This window comes from Choristoneura fumiferana, chromosome 25, assembly GCF_025370935.1.
Source record: "Choristoneura fumiferana chromosome 25, NRCan_CFum_1, whole genome shotgun sequence".
NCBI classification, from domain to species: Eukaryota; Metazoa; Arthropoda; class Insecta; order Lepidoptera; family Tortricidae; genus Choristoneura; species Choristoneura fumiferana.
The window spans coordinates 11,049,102-11,057,752 of record NC_133496.1 but is presented as its reverse complement, the minus strand read 5'-3'; the positions used below and the strand labels follow the sequence as shown (position 1 = coordinate 11,057,752).

The following is an 8,651-nucleotide window of genomic DNA, read 5'->3' as shown; positions in this document are numbered from 1 at the left end:
CACAACTGAGTTAAACTATCTGTAATAACTACGAACCTTATTCTGTAGCTAAATGCCAGTCCCAGTGTAAGCAGAACGCCAATAATCGAACTCATAATAGTAGCGTGAATCAAAGAAATAGACAACTGAAAAACAAAGAACATGAACCAAAAATACGTCAGGACTATCCCTCCCACAAATCCAATTACGCTTTTCACGAGAAAATTTGAAAAAGTCTGATCCGTTTTGAGATAAACGAAGAAATTGGACACTCTCGAGCCTTCGGGGCATAATCTTCGACAGATCCGACCAAGTTTCTTTTGCGAATCGTATCGGTAAAGTTTCCATTTTTGATAAAACGTATGTTTCGGCAATTCAGCATTGGCAGCAACTATAGAATTTATTTTCTCCTTTTCATATTTCAATCTGTACTTTTCTATAGTCCGCGCTTTCCAAAGGAGAGCGAAGTAAGCCATTTCGATTTTGGCTGTTTATTTAAAATTGGCTTTCCGACGCCTCATATTTGAAAATTGTAATTTGTATTCCGCTGCAGTTTGGCGGAGTTGACTTCGAATGACAGAATGTTTTATTTTTCATTTCCGTCATCGAGCCGTAAATATTTTCAATACCTTTTTGGTGTAGGCAGCTTGCCTTCAAATATTGTAAAAAAAAGTATCAATAGGTTTTATGAAATTTTTCAAGATAATTCCGGCCTTCTGTTTTTTTGATTCTTACTTGTCTTATGTTTAATGCTTTGATTATTTATTGATTACACTAAACAAAGGTTTAATGTATACCTATGTAGCTTATATAGCGTAACTCAAGATTATCTAATGAATTACAAAGTCAGATTTCTGTGCATGGCTCTTGATAGCTACCTACAACTAGGCTGATAAACCTATTTAATAAGAAATGAGGATATACGGCGGAAACTGTGCCAAATAAGCAACTTGTGAACCAAATTGTAAGTATGTTTGCTCCTGAAACGACGCATCTGATTACCGAAACAAAACATGTTGCTACTTGTTACATGTAGGCGCTTGTAATTTTGAGGTTAAATTTAGTATTTTCTAGATAATTCCTTAGAAAGAATGTCAATGGGAAAGAGCTATTTGTTGAAAATTATCTCATGCGACGAATTACATGCAAGAATCAAGGTAACAATCACTGACATGTGTCAAACTGTCTCGACTCTTATACGCAGCGTTTCGTACGTAAATAAGGACGCAATTTCATTCAGTTACGATTCAACTGGGTAATTGCACTGACCATGGACTACGCATCGCAACTGTCGTCCGAAATTGGTCAGATTGGTTTCACGTGGTTCAATGACACCAAAAATTGTCAATAACAAATTAAAATAAGCCAGCCCTGTGTTGTGCGGAGCTGCGCCGTCGTTCTATACAGGGCACATGCGCAGAACACTGCATTGCTACAAAATCAACTTCACGTTATAGCCTCTGAAAATTGTTGAGTTAATTCTCTTTAATCATTTTCGAAAAGGCAACGTAATGCTCCGAAGGGTGTGCTAGTGTCGGTTCAGAAGTGGAAAGTGATGACGGTGTCCAGGTGATCATTGATCAATGAATACGGACGAGTTTGATTGGCATAAAGATTTAAGAATCAATCTGGTGTCTTGTGAACGGAATTGTAAGTAAAACTTATCTTTTTATTACATAATTTTAGGTATCGATTCTTAAATTATTTTATTTTTATGTCGGTTATATTGAATAGAATAGGTACGTGGACGTTGGGTTGAGCACACATTTGTGTAGATATAGCATAAAGGTGAAATTAAGAAAATTTAGGAACGTTTTTCTTTTCACTTTTAAAATTGTTAAGTAAATAAATGTTACTTGTGCACAGTAAAAACAGATTGTTGCATTGAAATACGACTAATACTAAGACAATTACAAAATACTGTAAAAAGTGCGCCGCAGTTTTTAATTGTTTCCGTTACCGAAAAATAAATGACAAAATGTCATTAATAACTTATAACACGACCACATTTGAAATTTACTAAATTTTTGCTAAAGAAAAATCAAAATTTTGTAAAATGCATAAGTACCTACAAGTAATTTTAAAATTAACTTAATCACGCAAATTAGGTAATTCCTAAAATTATTACGATTTCAGTTAGGTAGGTAGATTACAGTCGACGTGGTCACAGGTAAACTGTACGTGTAACGTTACATGTAACGTCACGTCGAAAAATTATATTGAGTAATTTAATATTTATTCGTAGGTATTATGCTATGGGTAATAATTACGAAGTTTTAAAACATTATAAAAATAATTATCTGTATGGGCCTGTGCTTTTTACCGTACGAAAAAAAAAAAAAGTTTCCATTGTTTTGACTTTTGAATTTTGACCATTGACAGATAACGCTCGCCAGGGTATCTATCTGTCAATTTAAAACTTTTGTGATCTTAATTTACTTAGTGGTTTTAAAAAATATATCAATATCAATGTGTTATGCACGTTTAAGATGGATTTATTCACCGCAACGCAAAGGTAAACATAACTTCGGGTAAAAGTGTGTTATTTTTGAAAATTCAAGGCGGATGTATTGAATTTAAAAAAAAAACTTTAAATTATGATCAGATGGTCAGGTTTGGCAACTTTGCTACTATAACGCTAAGCCTTTTATTAATTCGTAGTACCTATAAAAACCAGATGAGCATTATAACACTTCCTTAAATATTCTGCTGCTTATCTACTTTTACGCTTTAGTATTTACACATACATATAAATGGCCATCAGGTTCAAGAATTATAAATTAGTTAAAAAAGGTAGTGAGCTGAATTAAAATTAAATATAGTACTAAACTGTTTGCTGATTGTCTGGCCCACCATTGTTATGTTAAGTGCATAAAGCCGTGTATACATATTTTTGTAAGTTTGGCCGTGTCAATATCTTTGCCCTTGACTGTACAGTTAATAGGTTTTGTTCTGTATTGTTTTGCCTTATTTTGTGTATTATCTTTTATACTCATGCCAATGTTCTGGTTTAAATGCAAAAATAGCTGCTGTTTGTTTCGTACTGGACTTTGTTTAATTTAGCATTAGAAAGAAGGTAAGCATTGTTGATATTTTTTATTGAAACATACTTTTGAAAAATTAGTTGCTACTAATATAGGATAACAATTATATTATTATAGCAAGGACATAGATAACATTATTTAAATTATTTTGATTTCATAACTAATACTTACCATTTTTTATTGTTTTTCAATATTATAAAGACTTAAACTTGACATTTTATTATTATGTTATTACTATTAAAAGAATATTATGAAGTTGATCTACACACACACACACAACTCTACTGTCAAGGTAATAAGAGTGTATAAATCTTTTTGAGCCCCATATCTGCTCATCCACTTTTGCTGATGACCGTCCACTAACATAACAACACATGATTTTCACCAGACTGATGCTGTTGCTGGATGCTCTGTAATATGTTATGTTTGTTAGGGGCTGTTTCACCATCCATTGATTAGTGTTAAGTGTCTCCGTCTATTAGAACAAAACAAATAAAGACGGCATCACACCTAACCGCCAGTTAACACTAATCAATGGATGGTGAAACAGCCCCTTAATGTTTGTCTTTTCTCCTGTCCTATATAATACTAAAAGTTTGGACAGCTCTATCCTGTGGGAATTTTGGAACATTAGCACCTCTAAAATTCAAGAAAAATATCTTTTTTTATATAAGAGGGGGCAAACAAGCATGTGGGTCACCTGACGAATTTTAAGTCTACATAATTTTTAGGGTTCCGTAGCCAAAATGGAAAAAACAGAACCCTTGTAGTTTCGCCATGTCGGTCTGTCTGTCTTTGTCTGTCTGTCTGTCCGTCCGCGGCTTTGCTCAGGGACTATCAATGCTAGAAAGCTGTAATTTTGCACGAATTATATGTAAACTATGCAGACAAAATGGTACAATAAAAAATTCAAGAACAATTTTTTTTAGAGTACCTCCCATAGACGTAAAGTAGGGGAGATTTTTTTTTCTCATCCAATCTTGTAGTGTGGGATATCATTGGATAGGTCTTTGAAAACCATTACGGGGTTGCTAAAACGATTTTTCGATTCAATGATTTGTTTGCAAAATATTCAACTAAAGTGCAATTTTTCATTCAATCGAGCATCCCCCCCCCTCTGAAATCTAAACGGTGGAAAAATTAAAAAAAAAATCAAGATGATAGTAAGTTTATCAAACTTAAAAGGAAAACTATAATGGTTAAGTTTTCTTAAGAACTATTAGTAGCAGCCTAAGGTATAAAATATACATAAACTTGGAATATTCCGTACAAAATACGAAATCCTTAGAAAAATATTACTTATTTTTCGGAACCCTATTTCGGGCGTGTCCAACACGCTCTTGGCCGGTTTTTTTATTTGGGCTATGCTGTTATGATTATTGAAGGAATAAAAAACTAAGTAGATTGAAATAATTTCCAAAATAGAAAAACTGATAAGTCTCGTCTAGGTTTAAAGAAAAAATATTGAAACCTGAGCTAATTCCTTCAGAATTGAGTGCATGATCCCTCATTTTGGTCCACTTAGGCCACTCCGAAATATCTGATGGCGACTGTACCATCAGCCAAATATGTGGTCTACCACCCTAAAGTTGATAATCGTTTGCAATCAATAAGGCCAATAGACGTGTCTGTCAACTTGAAAGTTCGACTTTAGTGACATATATGCTTTTGATGGTACAACAGTAATACAGTACCTAACCGGCTGGCAGGATTGGACAATCTGCATGAACAGTGCTTACATTACTTTTATGAACTGAATATTATGGAGACGGGTTTTATGTCCGCTATAGCCGAAATATGCATAATTTTGCTATGGAGTCTGCACTGAATTGTACTTTAGATCTTGTAGACCTGAAATAATTTCTTTAAGCAGAGAATCCGTGTAATACCGTGAGACTCAATCATATTAATATTAATATTAAATATATTGACCCGGATAACTCACGTCTTAAATTGAATTTAGCTCGACATGTGCTCGGCGTGTTGCAGCAGCCGCTGAGTCGCGTTGCTCCGAAGACGAAGGGCTACGGATTAGCCCGAAACATGTCGAGCTAAACTCGATTTAAGACGTGAGTTATCCGGGTCAATATATTTAATATCATTTATATTGTTGTTCACCGTGCTGAAGGCATGGACGGACTGATTATGAGTCTTGACTTACGAGTATGTTGATTAGATGGGACTTTGTATTTCAATGTATGTACACATGTCGCACACACACTATTTAACACTTATGGTCGCGTAGTAGCAAGCTAATTGGTGTTAGTTCATGTGTGAGCAGTGCCATGATGTGAGATTGTATAACTGCGCCTTGTGACTGCGCTCTTAAAAAGATGTGGTCCTGATCTGATGCATTTCTACGCTCCTTTAGGGTCTGTGCCACCTGCCCTAATTACGACACGGTGTCTCTCTCTCTCTCTCGCAGAGCAAGCACTGCTGCTTCACGGCAGGATTGGCGAGCAACATGCTGGTAGCAATCCGGGCGGACCTTGCACAAGGTCCTACCACATGCAAACATCATCATGATTAAATTTGTTCGACTGTACCACTATTATATAGTATACATTACCTCAAACCTTTCCAAACCTCTTTCCAACAGATGGACAACGAGCAGCCCCACCAGGAGCTGGTGAAGTGCGTGGTGGTGGGCGACACGGCGGTGGGCAAGACGCGGCTGATCTGCGCAAGAGCATGCAACAAGCACGTGTCGCTTGCGCAGCTTATGACCACGCACGTGCCCACCGTCTGGGCTATAGACCAGTACAGGATCTATAAAGACGTGAGTGGCTTGGGTACACTTTCTAGCATTCATGTGTTTCGATCGAAGACAGCTGGGTTGGGCAGCATATGGGAAACTCCGTCGAGTCTACATCGCCAATTCCACAGTCTGAAGACGAAGATCAGCGCGTTTTACCCTTCATGACATACTGTACCGAGACGTGTACACTCACGGTTGGGCTGGTCCACAGATTTAAATCCCTCAGCGAGCAATGGAAAGGGCTATGCTCGGAGTTTCTCTAAAGGATGGAATTTGGAACGAGGATATCCAACAGAGAACTAGAGTCATCGAAGTAGCTCATCGAGCAAACTGAAGTGGCAGTGGGTCGGCCATCAGCCGAAGAATCGATAACCGCTGGGGTAAACGAGTTCCTGAGTGGATACCGCGGATCGGCAAGCGTGGCGTGGGACGCCCTCAGACTAGGTGGAGCGATGATCTACGCAAGGTGGCTGGCAAGAACTGGATGAGAGTGGCCGAGGATCGTGCAGTGGCGTGCAATTGGAGAGGCCTATGTCCAGCAGTGGACTAAGATAGGCTACTAGTGGATAAAGAAAATCGGGTTTTTGATTTTTTTTAATTTTATGTGTTTTCAGGTACTGGAAAGATCCTGGGAAGTCGTTGACGGCGTGAACGTGTCTCTAAGGCTATGGGACACATTCGGAGACCATGAGAAAGATAGAAGATTTGCTTATGGAAGGTGAGCTTCTATTGTTTCTTAAATTAACACGCAATGTATCATATTGCGAAATCACTTGTATTTTTTCTACACTTTTCCACGCTTACTTTGTTTTGTTTTCAGGTCAGATGTAGTCCTGCTATGTTTCTCCGTAACAAATCCCATATCTTTGAGAAACTGCGGAGCTATGTGGTACCCAGAAATCAGGTACGTCGCTTGTTAAGTGAGTTTTGATGACCTACTCCCCGCACCATGGACATCTGGGAAAAAAATCCCAGTAGTTCGTAGTGCTAACAAGAGATTGCGAACAAGTGGGATTTCGAACATGAAACTACCGTTGGCGTGCTGTCAGTGGCAGAGATTCATGTATATCTTTGTATTATATGGATGATAATTCCTTACTTTAATGCTCAATTCATCAACAGATACATACGTACAATAAGTTGGTTAGAACCAGAAATCTTATGACTATAACTACATCAAAATGTTCCGCACAAAAAAAAGAGTTCTTTTTCTATCAAACTCTAAATTATCCCAAGAGAAGCTGTACCTACTGTAATGTACAATTGGTTTTACAGACGGTTTTGTCCGAACACGCCGATTCTGCTGGTAGGGTGCAAGAACGATTTGCGCTACATGTACAGAGATGAAACTTATTTGAGCTACTGCAAGGACCGCAGCCCGTTTATAAGGTAAGTTAGTTTTACATCAGCAGTATCTAGTTTATATTTTGTTATATGTGATAAACGCTGCGATAAACGCGATGCGTTTGACGCAGATCAATTTGCATCAGATAATCTAATTACCAAATATTGTTTTACGCGGTGAGCGAAGCGGCAAGCGCATATATTAATTAGGTAGATATATTATCTGGTGCAAATTGATGTGCCTCAAACGCATTGCGCTTAACGCAGCGTTTATCGCATTAAACAACAGAGTGCTTTAAGGTCTTACATAGAAATCAGTAAGTAGTCATCACCATCACCTGTTCTTCGGCGAATTTCGGTATTCCAGATTCTATCGCGCAAAGAAACTCCGAGTTTAGCTCTACAAACAATTCTATGCACTACTACATACAACAGCTTAGGTCATCTTCTTAAGTTTTTTACCTAGGTATACCTGATATTTTTTTAAATATATGCTTTCAACATTAGCACCCATCGATTGACAACGGGGTTGTATTAAAGGGGTGTCTGAAAATCAGCGCTGTGCCAGTCAGGGCTGCCTATGGGACCCTAACTCACAGCGTACGCTGAGCACATCCCCTTTGCCACAGCAAATGTTAGTGTTTATGTCTAGTTTTATATTAATTAGTAATGTAATAAGTTTCTTTATAATAAGTTTGTAATTATCTGTAATCTAATAAGTCTTCGTTGTACTATGTGTTGTGGCAATAAATGATATTTTATCTTATCTTATCTTTAATTCACAGGACACCAAGAAAAAGTGACCTAGTAATGCCCGATCAAGGGCGGGCGTTAGCTGCCGAATTCGGCATATACTACTACGAGACCTCCGTATTCACCTATTACGGTATAAACGAAGTATTCCGAGAACGCGATCCGAGCGGCCCTGATAGCCCGGCGGCAGCAGCGGTTTGGATGACCAACCTTAAACGGGGTGCAACGACCTTTTCTACAGGTAAGGTATTATTTTTAAAGTAATACCAACTAGAAGAGATAAATTATGTCACGAGACAGAACAGGAGCGAGGCGAGACACTAATAATTACGTATTAGACAAAGATGAAGTATCTCGTCTCGTTGGCTTTGCTTTAGTACCAAAATTCTATCGATTTTGTCGAAGACTCGTCACTATGTCTAACTATACCTTACCTATGAACAATTTGCTCACCCGCGACCTTTATGATCGCTACGTTTATGCAAGACATGTGTGTTCATGCAGTTCCCACACCACACTCTAAGAACACACACAAATCACACAAACCCAACGATGTAGATCATTAAAGATTCAGCGGTAATGTAGATCAAGGGAATTTTGTATAACCGAACTCGCTGTATCTAATGATTTACGCGTGTGAAGCCTTGGGTACACACTAGTTTCATATAGTATGGATTCCTGAAACTGTCATTGTTACAGGCACCATTCAGACCACCCAGACCTCTGGAGCCCGACGTGGTACCCGTCAACAGCAGTTATTTGGAGAATACTGC

At 38.0% G+C, this 8,651-nt stretch overlaps 1 pseudogene; it reads left to right on the top strand.

The window, feature by feature from the left end:
• The first annotated feature begins 1,169 nt into the window (after positions 1–1,169).
• Positions 1,170–8,651, top strand: part of LOC141442496 (rho-related BTB domain-containing protein 1-like) — a 32,424-nt pseudogene continuing 24,942 nt past the window's right edge.